Source organism: Chamaea fasciata, unplaced genomic scaffold (assembly GCF_029207755.1).
Source record: "Chamaea fasciata isolate MVZ Bird 193981 ecotype frontalis unplaced genomic scaffold, bChaFas1.0.hap1 SCAF_12, whole genome shotgun sequence".
NCBI classification, from domain to species: Eukaryota; Metazoa; Chordata; class Aves; order Passeriformes; family Sylviidae; genus Chamaea; species Chamaea fasciata.
Window position 1 is genome coordinate 18348233 of NW_027094097.1, and position 17520 is coordinate 18365752.

The 17520-nt window shown below is 44.9% G+C and overlaps 1 protein-coding gene across 1 annotated transcript in view; it reads left to right on the forward strand.

Annotated features, from left to right (window-relative positions):
- The first annotated feature begins 452 nt into the window (after window positions 1–452).
- The window catches only part of CHST8 (carbohydrate sulfotransferase 8), a 181286-nt gene continuing 164218 nt past the window's right edge, over window positions 453–17520 (forward strand). Inside the window, exon 1 of the mRNA XM_066194893.1 lies at window positions 453–556. The gene's annotated coding sequence lies outside the window, so the exon portion shown is untranslated. The remainder of the gene's footprint in view (window positions 557–17520) is intronic.

The window sequence follows — 17520 nt, forward strand, 5'->3', positions numbered from 1 at the left end:
GTGCAAGGTTCCGCCGGGAGCCGCGCGGCCCGAGGCTCGGGATGCGGAGCCGGGAGCGCGCAGGGCGGCCCCGGGCTGGGCCCGCAGCGCCCCGCTCCGCGCCCAAGTGCCCTGCAGACAACGCACGATCCGGCGGCGGAGAGCGGCCGGCGCCGCCGGAACGTGTCAAACTTGAGAGGCGAGAGCACCCCTGGAAAGGCGGCGGCCCCGGCCGGCCCCGCCCGCGCCGCGGCGAGGGAAGATGCGCCGGGGGCGCGGCAGGAGCGGGAGCGCTCCCCGCCGGAGGCCGCCGCACCTGCTCCCGGAGGTGCGCGCTGGGCGCGGGGCGGCGGCCGCGGCCGCCAGCGGGGCCGGGGCCGGCGGGGCGGGAGGCGGGAGGCGGGGAGGGGGGCGGCGGCCTCCCGTCTTCGGGCGGGCCGTCCCGCTTTACTCTCTCCTCCCCGCCGAGCATCGCGGGCGCGGAGCCGCGGCTGCGGCGCGCAGGGCGGCGGCGGCGGCGGGAGCGGCGCGGAGGATGCGCTGAGCGAGCGCGGGAGGCGGCGCGGCCGCGGCGCAGGTCAGTGCCGAGACCCCCTGTCCCCGGGCCCGGGACGCGCTTCGCCGCCCGGATTCCCGCATCCCCCGGCCGCTCCCCAACTTTTCCCCGCACCACTTCGGGAAAGTGACCAAACTTGCGGCGGGGCCGCGCTGGGGCCCCTCGTCCCGTGTCCCCTCTTCATCCCCGCCGGCGCGACCCCCTGACCTCAGGGCTGCTCTCCCGGCTGGCGGCGCCGCAATTAGCAGTGGCGGTAATTGGGGGCGGAGGGGCAGCGGCCGCGCTCGGGGCCGGGCGCGGTGCGGGTCGCCCCGGGGCTGCGGCGCGTCCCCTCCTCCCCAGCCCGCTCCGCTCCCTTCGCACCGGGCGGGGCCGCTCGGGCACGGGGGCACCGGCACCGGGACCCACCTCCCGCCGAGGATGGAGCCGGCAGCTTCGACGGGCTGAACGCTCGTGGGGACGGGTCCGGCGTGGGTTTCTGTAACGAAAACAACGGCATCCAAAGCAAAGTAGTTGATAAATGCACCATCTCCCTAGACTGGAAACCCAGTTCACCCGGAGTTCAGTCTATGCGAACAGGAGCCGTATGAGGGGACGCGGACGCACTTTTTAATTTCTGGAGTTATCTTTAGAGAGCAGGGGGGTTTCTTTGGGCGCTGCTCTCCCATAGGAGTGCTTTTCAGCACGTCCCGATTCCCGTGCCCCTGCTCGGGCACACTTGGCAGCTCGGACCTTGCAACGCCCCTTTACACCTCACCCAACCCTCCAGGAACGGGTATGTTCAAACCCCGGCAGACATACAGCAAAGAATGATTTGTACATGTGAGCCCCAGTGTGCTGGTGATGGGCAATCGGACAGCTCCCTGCTGACAGCCGGGATTCCCGGGTGCTGGCTGTAGATGTAGCCAGGAATGATGTGATACCCGGTCATAGCTGTGTCATTAGTTTTTGAAGATTTTTCAGGGGTTCGGAAAACCTCTTATTGTAACTGTGTTATAATTTTGCTTTCTGTCTGTAGCTGACTTACGTGACATGTAGATTAATATGTTTAGAAAAACCCAAAGATGCTCGTTTTTTAATGTTAAATACCTACCCTGAAATTCTTGTATTTTATTGCAAGATTTAAAAGTTGCAGCTATTAAGAGAATAGGCTGTACCTACAGTACCAGGGAGAGAGGGTGAATAGTAAACCTGAACGATCTCAGAAATGAAAACTGGAAATGCTGCCACTAAATCTGTTTTGTTTATTAATGATGCTCACCATTTGACAAGAAAGCTATCCTCAGTTTATCCCAAGAAGATTTCATATTGCCAGATGCCTGGTGTCTCATCAATTCCTTTCATGTCCCTAGGATTTTCTCTTTTCCAGGCTCAGGCCACAGCAGCTCTCTGTGTTGGGGATAACTGTTAAGCTCTTTTTTTGAATTCATGAGCTTCCAAATTAAACTTTTGCTGACACCTGCTACCTAGCCTGGTTGAGCGTAATGACAGTGTCACCCAGGCTACTGGTGCTCTGTCACTAAACAAAGTAAATTGCAAACAAAAATAATTGTAAGGTGCCTGGACTAGATAACACAATGATTTGGGGGGCATCTGGGAAACTCTGGCTACTGGAAATCCAATCAAAGTCTGCTTCTAATGGAGCAAACTTTCCAACAGCAATCAGAGGCAGGAATTAAATCCATAGTGTAGATGGCAACAGAGATTAATAATCATCATCAATTAGCGGATGGAATCAAACAGAACAAAATGAGGGTAAACAAAAACCTGTCTCCCCCTCCCCCTTGAATCCAGTCCCACCTTCATTTATCCAGAGTCAAGGATCTCTCCTGAGCACTGGTTTCAAGTGCCAAAAAATTTAGCAGGTGTCATAACATAAGGTCAAGACTTAATTATTTATATGGAGACATCAATCATCCTGTGGGGATGATTTATTTATAAATCACCGGAGCTGTAACACAAGACAGTGAATTCTGATTTCCTCCTGCTCCTTCCTGAAGGGACCAGGAGGGTCCACACTGTGGCTGAATGGCCCCAGGAGCCTATAGAAGTTTTTGCCCAGCCCCACATGGAGGAGGCTTTTCTACACCTTTTAGATCGTGCAGCCGAAATACCATGGGGGAAATCTCATGCATATTTGCTACATCTCAGTAATGAACATTTACTGATTATGGATTATCTGGAGAATTTAGCTTTTTAAACATTATTCAAATTTTTATGTTTATGTAAGCTAATAAGACTGAGGAGATTCAGTAACTACTCTTTGCCTTATGGTATTTGAAAAGAGTGTCCATGGGGCTTAGCTCAGCATCTTCCACAGTCACTTTTAAAAGACTAAAATAGAATTTTTCTGCCTGAAAAAAACCACCCTGTCTCTACTCAGTATAATGTTCTTTGCTCACAATTAATGCCCCAAATCAATTTTCTAATATGCTTTTTATGTTTCTGCTGAGCACAAACAGGATGGCACAGTAAAAGCTTTTCTTGCCATCTGATTAGGCTGCAGTGGGGGTAAGCGGCTTAGGCCAGCAGGGCTGCAAGATTGCTGTGCTGGATGCACAGAGAAGGGCGCGGGATGCTGAGCACCAGCCACAGTCCTGCTCTCAGGGTCATTCAGAGAAATGTTATCACCTCTGTGAGCAGAAGCAGGATCAGGCCCATTAGGTTTTCTGATCCAAAGTCATGAACATGTGCTTGGGCTGTTCCTTAACTTCCTCTTCTGGGATTTTGATAAAGGGTTCATTACAGCCAGGGATTCTCAGAGATTTGTCCATTTATTTATCTGTTAAGAGGAAGCATGCTATTGATCTTATTCACATGACTGTTTTTCAGGCAGGGAGGTGATTAACTTTGAGTGAAACTGGTAAAAAAAGGATATAGGAAGAGAGATGGAAAGGAAACTTGTGGTAAAAATAAGAGCTAGGATGGAAGGTTTCCTTTGCTTTTCTGTCAGTATCTTGTGAAACTGTGTAGCCCTAACCCATCAGCTTTACCATCAAGAAAAGAGGAGCACAAGGAGTATCTAGGGCATCGTGTGATCCTTCTGAACTTCATGGCAGGACTCCATTTTGGCAAGAGCAAGTCAATAAGCTCTCCTGCACATCCATTATTCTGTTCCCACTGATCTTAAAAGAAGACCATTTATCACTGTATTTCAGCGACAGAAATACTAAAATAATGTTTCACTGGGTTTATCAGAGGGTGTGAAAAAGGATGGATGAGCTGGCAACATCTTCAAGGAACAATTAAGATGTTAAGAGTGCGGGAAAATATTTTTAGGAAATAACTAATTAATGAGCAAAAAGGAATTTAGGACCTGATTCAGTTATGAAATGTTCCTCAAGCATCCTCTGGATTTTGCTCAGAGCGTGTGAAAAAAAAAATATGAAAAATTCATAGTATTTCTTGTAGGCAAGACCAGTCATCTGCTTGTCTGTTTTTATGGTATACTGGGTCTATTTATAGCGTTTAGTAATGCCAGCAACATTCAAAGTAAAGAGTAACAGATGAATGTATCGTGAAACAAGGCACTGGCAAGGCAGGTGGGAAATGATTTCCAAAATATTGCAGCAACCAGGCTGGGAGAAATCTAGGAAGATGGTAAACATGACAGACCTAGGTAGCTTCTAGCAAAGCCAGGGTTAGAGGCCCAGGCTGAGCCCTAGGTGTTGTGTGGAGGAGGAGAGCCAGTCCTGTGTGTGAGCCCCAGCAGAGGTGGCCTCCACGCCACTCCAGCCTCGGTGCATCCAAGGGCACGGGCGACAGTAAAATTGCACTTGAGTGAAGAGAGAAGACAGGAGGGGGATGAAATTGTATTGGCTCAACTGCAAGAAACAAATCACAGGCTTCCCTAATCAGACAGATGATGCCTAACTAGGGCACAACATGAACCACAAAGAAAGGTGGCAGATTTCACAAATTAGTCATGGCAAAAATGGTGAATTTCACAGCTTGAAGTGAATTCATGTTATGGGATGAAACAGCACAAAGTGATTAAGAGTTCTAACTGATAGGAGCAATAAGCATGTGAGACTTAGTCATCACACAGCAGCCGACATTTGTCTCTGGCTTCAGCTGAGCCACAGGAGCAGCCCTTCAGCCTCCAGTTTTTGATGATGAGTGGGAGCTGGTGGGGACAATCGGATCCCACAGATGTTTCCTGAAGTTTTCTGTTTCTGTGAGGTACAACCGTGGCAGTCCAATAGAGCTGGAGCAGCCACTGTGTAGGGAGATGTTCTGCAGTCACGGGCTCTGCTCCCGGTGCCACCAGTGAACCCTTGGAGCTGTGCCAGCAGGAGCAGCAGGACCTCATCTTCACAGCATGACCCCACTGGTAAAGAGCAGAGAGGGAAGACAGCTGAGAAAGGCTGGAACAGGGGGGGACACTGTTGCAGCACACTCCCTGCCATGCTGGGGATGACCTTCCAGGTCTGGCAGATTTGTAGAGCCACTCGGAGCTGGCATGTGCCACCTCATAGTAACCACACCACAGCACACATCCCTAATAGAAAACAACCATTAAACAGTCTATTCCCATTTTCTGTTCTTTCAGGGGATCAAAAGCAGTGTCACAAGCCTCTGTCACAAGTGGTGTTGCATGACTTTTGCTGGTAAAATATTTTAATAGCTGTGACAGCACACTTTCAAGGAAATGTCTGTTAACAGATACTGGAACGTTACCCTACCACTTGTATCCCTGCTTAGATGAAGATAAAAATTCTGGAGAAAAATGTCACCATTATGTCTTAATACTTTTGTTACAATGTGCACGCTTCCATCATAGCTATTGAAAATCCATAGAGCAAAATGGAAGCAAAGTGAGCTGATACCAGCCAGGACAGGGCCACCCTGGAGAATTCCTGCTGTGGCCACGCTCAGGCAGCCCCGGCGGAGCCGTGCCAGGGGGGTTAACACAGCCCGAGCTGACAGGCGGAGCCGCGGAGCCTCGAACCCTTCAGGGAGCAGAGCCTGGCAGCTTTCCTCTGTTTATTGAGGGTGTTCCAGCACCGTCGGGTCCACTGAGCGCAGCTGTGTTAATAGAGTGCAGGGAGAGGGGAAGCTGTTGAAGTTGCCAGGACTGAAGCCGTAGAGGAACTTAATGGGGCAGTTGCCAGTTCCTTTAAATCCCACCTGGAACTTATTAGCCATCCACGGGGGGTAACAGAGCACCTGCATCCCAGATTATCAAACACTCGCCTTCTGTGCACAGTCCAGCTGCACCTCGATTGGGCACTGCAGGGCCACAGCTCCACTCCTGACCCAGCAGGAGAGGATTTTCTGTTGTACTGTGAAGAAAGACCCCAAGAGGAATTGATCACTCTTGAACAAGGATGCAAACACAAAGTTTGAAAAGAACTATCATTTCTAAAGCATTTTAAATAGAATGCCCTTGGAGTCCTGGTAAGGAACTAGAAAGGACTTTTAAGAAGGCAGTCGGGGTGAGAGACCCTCTTCTCCTACACTGATTTTGGAACCTGGCAAGGTTTAAGAGATCTTTCAGTAACATTTTGGAAATCAATGCTAATTTGGTGCATCGGAGCTCAGCACTGTGCCAATTCACTATCAAACCAGTATTAACTAGGCATTTTTGGGGAATGCTTATAGCTCAAGGTCAATTAAATATGCAAGCCTGGCAGTTATTTCACCACCCTTAAAATCCGTAATTTGAAATGTGCATCAGAGCACCCATAAATGGTCTTTCAGTCTTCATCAGAATGAAGCCTCCCTCTCTTGAAAGTGCAACTCAGTGTCCTGGGAGAGGGGGCTTGTGGCTGTGCTTGGGATGAAGGCAGGAGGCCGGAAGGGACTGATGCTGCCTGCAGTGCTGCCTTGGAGAAGCACAGCCACGTTCAGATCTGCTGGGGCCTGATCTGCCGACCGCCATTCATACAGAAACCACCCTGGAGAAAGTCAGGAAATGTTAAGTAAATGGCAGTCCTCGAGAGAGCACTAATTACTCACCTTGGGAAAGGTGGCCAGATCATTTGGATAAACTTTCTGAGTGCTTTTTGAACCTGAGTGCCTGTGATCTGACATCCACTTAAAGCTAGGAGCTAAATAAAAGTTGCTTTATTTTTTAACAGTTGCTGATTTAGCCAAAGCTGCAAGAGATCCTGGTCTTTAAATCGGGGATCCTTTAATGCCTTCACAGAAACAGTTTGAGAGAGGTTAGTTTCTCCTTCTATTCAATGTGGTCCTCAAATACAGATCCCTGTCAGAGTTGGGAGAATCACAGCAGCAGTTAGCTGGTGACATGTATATTTAGATGACTGACTTCAGGCACCTACGTTTGAATATGTGATTTAATATGCCTTCATTTTTATGTCCTGAAATGGGGATACTACTTAGCTCAAAGAAGATCAATTAATTTTTGTGTTGCTTTTAAGTTCTCTAAGGGAAGATGTCACATAAATAATTATTTAATATACTTTAACAGGTTTTTTTTGCATGAGCTGCTTGATCTGCTTAAAGCATACAAATCAGTGTGAGCTGAATTAGTAAAATAAGTTCAGAAATCTAAAGAGTGCATCAGAAGTTAGACTAGTGCATAAAAAGGGGTAAAAGCTAAGTTGCTCTTTCATTGGTAAAAAGCAGACAGATTGTTTTTTTGTGAACCTTTAGACTTCTCATTTCTCAGGAATCACAAAATCCATTTGTGAAAAGATCTAGGAAATAAAGAAAGAAATTGTACAAGTGGCATCCTGGTCAGTAAAGCTTGTGAGTCTGCAGGCACATAGACAGGATGATGCCATGAATCTCCCCTTTGTGTTGCAGTTCAGAAGAGGAGTTATTTTCTTCATCTGAGCAGATGCCAAAGGCTCAGAGAAGGGCGAGCGGACAGAACGCAGCCCCTTTCTTCTGGCAGAAATGTATTTGCCTGGTTTCTCAAGTAACAGAAGAGAGAATCCCGTCCTAATCTGCAGTGATGAAATCTCTTCATTATCACAGCACTGGCTGTAACTATTATTCCATCCTTCCTTCCCCCAGTCCAGAACTTATTCCATCCAACGCAGATTTCCATATCCACCAGTTCTAGGGAAAGTTCCTTCCCTGCCATCTCGATATTTTACAAATACTTACATGCTTTATTCCATCTTTCCCTGAAAGCAGACTTCATCACACTCACATCCAAAAACCTCCCTCTACAACTAGAGAAGCTAATTTATTACTTTTCTGGCTTTTCTTCTCAACCATTATTCAGATCCCATTGTTAGCGTTTCTTCCAATAATACCAAAGCCCTGTGACAATGTTTTAACCAGTAACTTATAACTTATTAGCAAAATAATTCACACTGCCTGTTAGTTATGGCAGTATGATCCACCCAAGGAAGCTGCTGTCCAGTAAATTACTGAGCTGCCTTCATGCAGTGCTCCCCAAACTCTCCAGCATCTCTTCGCTGCTTTCTATCACCTAACTTAGTGCCAAGACGAAGGATGGCAGCTGTTTCAGCACTTAATGCCAGTATTGCTTTGCAGACTAGGGGGAGGGGATTTCCTTTCAAGATGCCACTCTTGCCACTGAGACTGGCAGTAGCATTATCTCACATCTTTAAGTACCAGTCTTGGAGTTATCAGTGTGACAGCAAGATTTTATGATACAGAAAATCTGCATGAACAATTTCTTTCTTTATTTTTTTCAACATTTAAAACCTAAAGTTACTTTTGAACGCTTGAATTAATTAATAAATCCTTTTCTCATAAACACTGTAATTGTTTAATGCTTTGGGACAGCACTGCCCATATTGTTCTGTGTATGCTGGCACTCCTGCTGGTCTCGGTGTCTCCCCACAGCATTAGATGTTGTATATGCACCTAACACATGTGAGTCTGTAGCTCACATAAAGCTTCTTCTATTCTGCACCTTACACAGGAGGGCTACAGCTCTGATGGAAGCCAGTACATAGTATCTATAAAAAAACAAATCATCACACTTACCTGCACTGTGTTCTTCTGATACATTATTATTAACCTCTGTTGCAGCACTTAAAATACTAGAATCAGCTTGTTATTCTACCTTGAGTTTACACTGGGAGAAGCCTCAGCTCAGGGTAATGTCAGGAGATTAACTGAGGTCTCTGTTATAGCAGCAGCATGTGTTGCTACCACGGAAATTCATCTGGTTTTCATAAATATTTGATAGGGCTCTATCATCCTCATCATCATTTTGGGCTGGTTGGAAGAGGAACCCCCTGCCATTGCAACCCATTTCCGAGTTGTCAGGGAAAGTCATGGTGATATTTCAATCAGAGTGTTCTTATAACAAATTCCATTCAAATTCTGTCTGAAAGGGAGTTAAGGTTTCATCCTGCTGCTTAGAGAATGATATGCTAAATGCAGTTTCCCATGGGCTTGGCTGCAGTCCAGCACTTTGTAATTTATAGTTCTCCTTGCAAGTTGTGGCTGTGACCTTGGGACTGCACGGTGAAGTCTCCCAGCTTCGGCACTTTTTGCTAAAGCACCGTCCTGGTGCCCTCAGCCCCTTCCCAGGCAGCACAGGGCAGCAGCAGGGCAGCTCCTGGAGATCCAGGGCAGGGCTCTGGCACACAGGCAGTGGGAGCAGCAGCACAGGGGAGTGCTCATTTTCTCTTTTTTTACTATTAGGAGCAAATCATGGAACGTTGTTCTTAAATGACAGAAATTATTAGCTAGCTTCAAAGCATGAAATTCATTCACAGAAGAGGTTTAAATTATATTAGCCAAAGGCGTTTGCTGCAGAGACAGCCACAAAACAGCTCTAATTTGAGATCTCCAAACAGCTGTTGTGCCCTATGTATTTATATTGAAAAAATAACACGGAAGATTATGTTAACATGCAATTAAATTTAAAAAAAGTTTTACCATTAATACTGATCTTATTGATAGCACACAGGGGGTGCCTAAGATGCTTTACTGAGAAATGTCTGTGTCCATGGCCAGAGGACCTGACAACCCAGATTGTAACACATGCCACTTTTAACAGAAAAATTGTGTAATTGAGAGAAATTATTGCCCCTTGAAGATTACATTCATTATAGATTGTAACAGAGATATGTCTTCAGAATGACTGCAGTTCCCTTCAGTTAAAGAGCTATTCAGAAATACCAGTGTTTGAGCTCATGGACATAGCTGCAATTGTTTTAGCAGAGTTAGTGAGGAAAAGCAATTTAGAGGAAGGCACAGCAGACCCATGCAGTTCTTTTGTTTCTTTATTCTTTCCAGATTTTTCAAGGACATATCTTCTGAAAGTACTTGTTTGTACTTACCTATTTGGATTCCTTAGGATGGTGAATAATTTTTAAACAAAAAAGGATGATTTTAAAATAATGATTTTAAAAATTATTTTTTAAAATTTTAAAATCATGATTTTAGAAGTCTCTCAGACTTCTTATTTCACCAGTAATTACCATGGATTTTCTGCAAAACAAGTGTTATGGATTTAGCTTTGAAATGAAAGAAAAACAACTCTTCATTTTTTCATTTGGTCTTCAAAGTATTGCATCTGACATTTTTAGTGATTGGCATTTACCATAAACGAACCTTCTCTGTAACCCAGTTGTATCCCAGTTTTATCTCTTTTGAAGTACTTCTTCTATTACCTGTTGTGAAGACATCAGAGAATCATTATGTAAAGTAGTTCTTTGGAAACAATAAACCAGCAAACCCAAGAAACTCCCTTTACTCATGGTGCTCATGGTGCTCATGGTGCTCATGACCAAGATACCACCGGCAAAACAAACATCAGCTCCCTGACCAGTCTAAAAATGCTGGCCCTCCACTGGAGAACTTCAGCAGAAATATGTTTGGCTTTTTTGCTCCACTTGTGACACAACTCCAGTGAAATGATCACACCTGTGGGCAGTGCCCAGAGAGGTGGGGTGTGTGGGAAGGCCCCAGGGCAGTGGTGCTGGGTGTGCAGAGACCTTCATGGCGATGCCCCGACGGGAAAGGACAGCTGGCAGTATTTATGGCAGGTTTCTGTGCAGGAGGTTTCTGTGCTCTACACTGAGTATTTATTCTGGCAGTAGCTCTAATTGTGCTGTAAACCACCCTGGGTGCTGGTTGCTGTGTGCCCAGGAGTTTGACTAGAAGCCAGCCAACAGTGAGCTCTGTGATAATGGTGCATCGTTTTGCCGCAGGAGCCTCATGCCCGTGGGTAGCAACAGCCTTCCTGCTTCCTCCCACGCTCCTCTGAGCAACCCAATCCCATCTCCAGGGTGTCTTCTGGACTATAAACTTGCTGTTGTTTATTATTAGCACACCTTATGAAGTGTGAGGTGTGTATTAGAGATACCTTTCTCTCACATGTTAGAGAATTAATATCAGCCTGTCTCTGACCCAGCTGACCCTATTCCCATGCATTTCTAGGGCAAAGAAGTAGCAGGGAAAACTTGTGCAGAGGGGCCCCACCATAAGAGCTCATCATTTCCTCCAGGAAAAGTCTTCCCTTTGCGAAGTCCTGCTCAGCCCTGGGAATCTCCTCATTCTTTCAGTGGAGACCAGTCAGTTTTGGCTTTTGCAGTGCTCTGAACAGAGGCAGTGGTTTCTTCCAACTTTTCAGTGTTGCAGAGTTTTTTTGTATGATCATTGCCATTATTCATGCACACCTCCAGCTCCTCATCCTTAAGTGACTTTGAGACTTCCTCCTATAATCCATCATATCAGCAGCCCTTGGCTGGCCTTGCCTTAGTAACAACTGCTTCTTCTTCCAGCAGTTCTCCTGACACCTCTTGTCAGTGGGACAGAAAGCTGAACTCAGTAAGAGGGGACTACGTGGAATACATCCACATTTGGATGGGAAGGGAGGGTGTGTGATGGATAAAGGAGATATGTAAGAGAGCATCGGAGGAAGCAGCTGGGATAATTCAAAGCAGCAGCTCTGCCTTGTAATTCCATGTATCACTGTGTGCCATTACCTGGAGTAGAGCCTGTGAAACCAAGGAGTACTCATTCCATCTGAGCTGGCTCTTGTGTGTCTGATTAAAGCCTCTCTGCTTTTTCCAGCCATACACCATCACTGGCTGCACAAGCCTGGCAGTTATGCCACACTGGGCACTTTCCCTGTTTGGCTATTCAACTGCTGCTACTTTCTTTTCTCAGGGCTTTTTTTCCCCTCTAATATCTCACCGAAACTTTTTCTTTCTTAGCTTCAGGCCTTTGCACCCTGGCCTACAATTTTCTGAGACTGTGAATAACTTCCTTATTTCTGTTCTTCCTTTGATATTAGACACTAGTCATGTTCACCCTGAGCCATCTCTTTCACTGGACTCTACGAATTTGGCTTTCTCAGCCATGTGTTATGTTCTCTAATCTATATGTCATTGTCTTCCTTTGTTTTCATCTTTTGAAGTTTGGTTGCAAGAAATACAGAGCATCATGGTTTTAGATGGCTGTTGTTTGTATTGACTTACATGCACTTCCCACAGTTAGCTGTATTTTCTTACCCAGAAGGGCTATTTTTGTTTATATTGGTTTACTTTATGAAATTATCTCTCTCCTCTCCAAATTCAATTTTGCAAATGAAAATATATGAAAAAAACTTCTTCATTTTGCTGCCAAGGTATCAACAGAAAGCAGTAAGACTAAAGAAGGCGACTGGTTACAAATGTTCCTAAGTTCAATTTTTGTTTGCTGCAAAAGCTTTGTATGAGTTTGGTGCAGCTTCTGCACAGGTAACAGGGAGGCGGGACTGTCCTCAGGATTATCCCTGTGCCATGTGTAAGGATCTCTGCCATTCTGGAAACTCCTATCAGCTACCTGTCCCCAGACATTCAGTTTCTCCAGTAACATAGTTTCCTCTGAATTATCACCAAAATATGAATTTCTGTCCTATGGCAAGTTCTAAGTTTGGAGTTTTTTTAAGATTTAAAAAAATCTCAGTTTAAAAACTTGTCATGAAATATAAAATTCTTGGGAAGGAAGTTCAGTTTGGTGAAAGCAGAAACGCTCCATCTAGGTGATTTTGAGCCAGCTTGGGCACTGTGATTTGGCTGTACTGATGAATCTCCCCTTGTATCAGCTCAGCATCCCACAGGAGCTGCCAGTCCCACCTCAGAGCCCTGAGCTCTCCCTAGCAGACCCCAGGGCTCAGCCAGCACCAGCCTCCACCACACAGCACTGCCTCTCTTACCTTGTTGCTTTCCCTAGATAACAAATCTACACCTGAGAAATGTAAAATGCAAAAGCCTCAGGAAAAGGTGGTGTCCCATCATGGAAAAGGAGATCATGCCTGGGAGTGAGATCTTCGTATGGTGAAAGAATTGCAGCTCCCCAGAGCAACAGGGAGGTTGAGAAGGGAGAAATTTGAACCTAATTTTGTAAAATGAGGCCACATTAAGATTTCTAACAATGTCAGAGATCTGAATGATGGAAACACCTCCTGCACTGTAGCACATTGGGCTCTGTGGACGTGCTCAGGACTGGATTTGTGCACGTGTGCCACTCCCTGTGTACAGCCTGGCACTAATGGTGTCCCTCCTAAAACACAAGAATCCATCAAGTGAGCTCTGCTTTCCAGCTTCTTCCTTGTACACCCCCAGCACTCAGTACCAGTCCCTTGCTTTACTTACTCCTTTATTCTGTGAAACCACTGGCTCTTCTTGTCCTGGGCTTGTAATGGGTTTGCAATTAGGGTCTCAGTTCTGAAAAATCATGAGAGAAAGAATACCTGTAATAACCCAGTTTTAAAATAATTCTCAGTACTACATTGACTTATTAGAAAAACAAACAAACAAAAAACCCAAACCCCTCCAATAGGTATTAATAGCAATGCACATGAGGACTGCTGACGTAAAGGACAGGACAAACTTTCTAAAATATCTCCTATCTATGTAGTCTCTAAATATTTATTTGTAGCAATACTGCCAATTTCAGTGGCACTTCACCTCACTCTGTGTCAGCAGAGCCATGATAGGACAACACCAAGTGAACAAGTAACATCTGCGGAGCCCCTTCCTGCCAGAAGAATTGGCCTCTGAATAATTTTTTCTTTTCAATGGTTGGACCAAAATCAGTAGGGGGAAGAATTGCTTCAGTTGTCCAAAAGACAACTCGAGTGTTTCATTTTTATCACTGAAACAGAAACCTTCAAAATTAAAACTAATTTCCAATACAAAAATAACTTTTTTTTTCGTGTGTCAGAACAAAACATTTGGATTTTTTAAGTTCAGAATAATGTTTGTCATGTTTAATTAGTTGCTACCCTCATTTAAAAAAAAATCAAGAAACAACAAATAGTTCATAAAACACAATAAATGAAAGATGTCAGCAAGAATTACAATGAAGCAATTGCCTTTTAGACAATTGGTGTTTTTAATGTACACTGAAATGCACTTTGGAAATGGGCTGTTGCATCTGTCTTTTAGTTAATTATTAAATTCAAAATGTTTGAAGTATGTGTTGTAAGATGACTTTATTTTAATTTTCCCAGCAGAGACATTGACAGCTCCTGGATGATACTGCACCGAACTGTCCTCTTTAATGACATTTTCTTTTTAATAATCATTGATCCACATGAAATTGTCAGTTCCTAAATAGGAGCTCATCACTCACATTGCTTGTGAGAGCTCTGTCAAGGGCTGAGCATGGCACAGAGGATCTCCTACAATGCAAGTTCACCATATAATCACGTGATAGTTAGATATGATTTGGATTCTAATATTTTGTGGCTGCTCTAAATACCACAGTGTATCAAAATACCGTGTCTTTTGTTCATGTATGCTGACAATATTCTGACAGGGCAGGTAAAATCCTGTGGTGAATCATAAGCAAAATAAACTGATTTGGAAAGCTGTATTTCCTGTCTGTCCCCAAAAACAAGAGCCTCTCATCTCCACCTCCACCCTGTTTGAGCCAAAATATCACCTTTTTCTTAGCTGATTGTTTAAAAGATTGACCACCCCAAGCCAGTTGTCATGCAATAAGAGCACAAAGGTTTTTGCCATCCTTCAGCAGATGACAGGGATGGCTTAGCCTGTCTGGGCCCTCTGCACGAGCCCTGGTCCAAAGCCCAGGGAACGGGCTGTGCTCTTTGCTGAAGGAGCAGGAGGGCAAAGCAGGGTGAAGGAGGGCAGGGAGAGGCCAAGGAGCACATAGTCCATGGTGAGACACCAATCCATTAACTGGTTTTGCCTCTCCTGCCCTCCTGTCTCTGACGTTGCTCCCAGCCCCCACACTGACTGCAAAATACACTGAATAAAATCAGGCAAAGACAGCAGCCCATGCACCTGTTTAAGGCAAGAAAAGAGGGATCGGGGCTGTCCAGGGGCCCCGATGGTGAGGCAACAGATGTGTGGCAAAGGGGCAAAAGGGTGCAAGAGGAAGGTGTAAATTCAAAACCTAGAGCTGAGACTCAAATGTAAGAGTGAGAAGCCAGATGAGCTGAAAGGGAATCCATGCCCCAAGGGATTCATGGAGAACAGAAGGCTGCCTGGCTGTTAAAGTGTCCTTTCAAGGACACCAAGGAGGATGGGAACAGTTTACAGCAGTTCCTGGTGGCAGAGACACGATGAGTCTCCCACAGGCTGGACCTTGAATCAGTCAAAATATGGCAATGCCTTGCTTTTCCCTCTCACTGCTCTAGGTCTTGTCCAAGAGTCACCTTGAATGTTATGAAAGCAAACACCTTACGGAAATGAAATTGTAACCTGTGGTATAACAGCACACATGAAGCCCTAAAAAACCACAGACATTACAAAATCATGTTTTAGTAGGTCTGGTCCTAAGGAGCAACCGTGGCTTCCAGCTGCTGTACAGAGCCTTGAGAGGCATCATCCTCTTAATAATTTTAAAAAGAAAAGACATCAACACTTTTGTGACTTCTTCCCTTTATAGGGAGTGCTGTGGGGGAGGAGATGGGGAATGCCTCCCTGTCCTCTCTCAGAGAATTCCCTGGATTAGGGAAAGGGGAGTCCTTTAGGACCCTCCTAGATAGCATTACTGCACTAATTCTTTTTTAGTGATTTCCAGCAATTCTCACAGATTAGTACCCCCTCAGGACATTTCTGCTCACAGACACATAATGCTCTGTTTTCTCCTTCCCTCAGCACCTCCCCTGAACTGGTATCCTTGGGAAGGAGAAAGGTTTACAGTTTTTTGCCCTTTTTCATCTTGTAAGCTGTATTCATTCTCTGCTGCTACACAAAAAATAAACCAGGCACCCGAGCAGGGATTGTCTTAGTAATATTCCATTTCTCTCTCAGACTTTAGGTCAGGTGATAATTTTGGGTGAGGTATTGTCTGCAAAGACAATGAATGCAAGAAACCATCTTTATCCCAGCAAGGGATAAACTGGATGATCCAAGTGATTTTCTCTGTCACTATCTATGTTTCTACTATGGAATAAACTGCTGGACGAGGAGAAGGATTTATTGCTTGGATTGTAGTGATGGATACTTCCAAAAAAAGCTCAACTCAGGTTATCTCCTCACTGCCTCATAAGGGCAGCATGTGTCCAGCAAAAAAAGGATATTTCCCTGCTGTGCAGAGACAACCTGGAGAGCACAGCATATTCCGTCTGAAGGGTGTCACAGATGGCAAGGATTCTTGGTGTGGATGGCTCAGGTCTTGAATATCAGCAGGAACTTGAGGCAAATTTTGGCTTTCTTTGTTTTCAGCCTTTCTTAGACATATTTCGTTCTAAAATTAATTCTTAGGACTTCTGTTCTAAGAAAGCTCTAGGAATACTGAAGCAGGGAGGAGAGTTCTGGGGAAATGCACGGATTACAACTTTTCCCTTCCTTGGAAGCCCGAACCACATTCACAGCATTGCCAACCTCAGGGCAGGAAGAAATTTGCAGTCCTAATGCGAGCAGAAAACTCCTCCATGAAGTAGTCCGTTTTTAAGATCCTATTCATTATACCATAAAGGTCTCACAGGTCAGTCTGTTGTTTTACTTTTTAAATGAGAATGCCACGGTCCAGCTCATAACAACTGTGAGGTACCAGCCCTCAGCCTTGTACATTTGTTTTTCCAGGCAACTGAAGAAAAAAAAACCCTTTAGTGGGTTTAACAAAGGGAACCAAAGATCCTTGTTTATAGCATATAGACATGAAGGTGACTCGTGGATGTTTATACTTCCCAGACTGAGAAATCTTATTCAAGGGAACATTCAAGGTTTTGAGCCTACAGCATCCTAATGTCTTCTGTGAAATAAAACTCCAGAGTATCACAGGATCAATAGTTTTCTTCTGCTGTTAGCCCCTCAATTCCATTAAGAAATTCTTGAATATTCTTTCCCTTCCTCTTTTCCCTTTTCCATTTTCTTGTTTGTTGTTTGTTTGTTTTGCTTACCAGATATAGAAGTGCTTCTCTTAAAACACTGTAGTCAGTGAGTGTTTGTAACTGACACTGGATAAAGTTGTCATTATGATTTAGGATTTCACTGATTGTGCTTTATTATTTTTATATTTCACAGGAGGTTTTTAACTTTCATTTTGTGTGTTCATGGAATTGTTTAAAGTGAAAGGGCTTTGCCATACTGAAAAGATATTGAGGAGAGCCTGTTGTTATTACCATGCAAGCCAGACAGTCTGAAGAGTCTTTCAGTCAGATGTAAATCCACAATTATAAATCACCATGTGAAGGGGAATAGCAATCACTGCATTTTGACCTATTGCCACAATACTTTTCATATAAATATACTGACCAGAATAGGAAATTTAGGTGTATTTTTTGTGTCTTTATGCAGTAAACATCCCTTCGAAGCACCATTTGTGCTAGACATCAAGAATATCTCTGAATAAGAACTGCACACAAAGAAGAGATGGTGCCAGCCTTATGCACAGCAGAGGGATTAAAAAACCAACAAAAAACCCTGCTGGGTGGCAGAACTGCATAGGCCTATAAAATTTTTACAAACTGGGGTGTACAGCATGTGTAGGTGTGTACACATAACTCTTAAATAGTTCCCTCTGCTTCAAAGAGAAGGGCTGTCCTGGGAGCTATGGGGCAGTCAGAGTTTAGTTCTTACTTTGCCAGGACTTTTGTGGTGTTTTCTGCAAGTCATTTA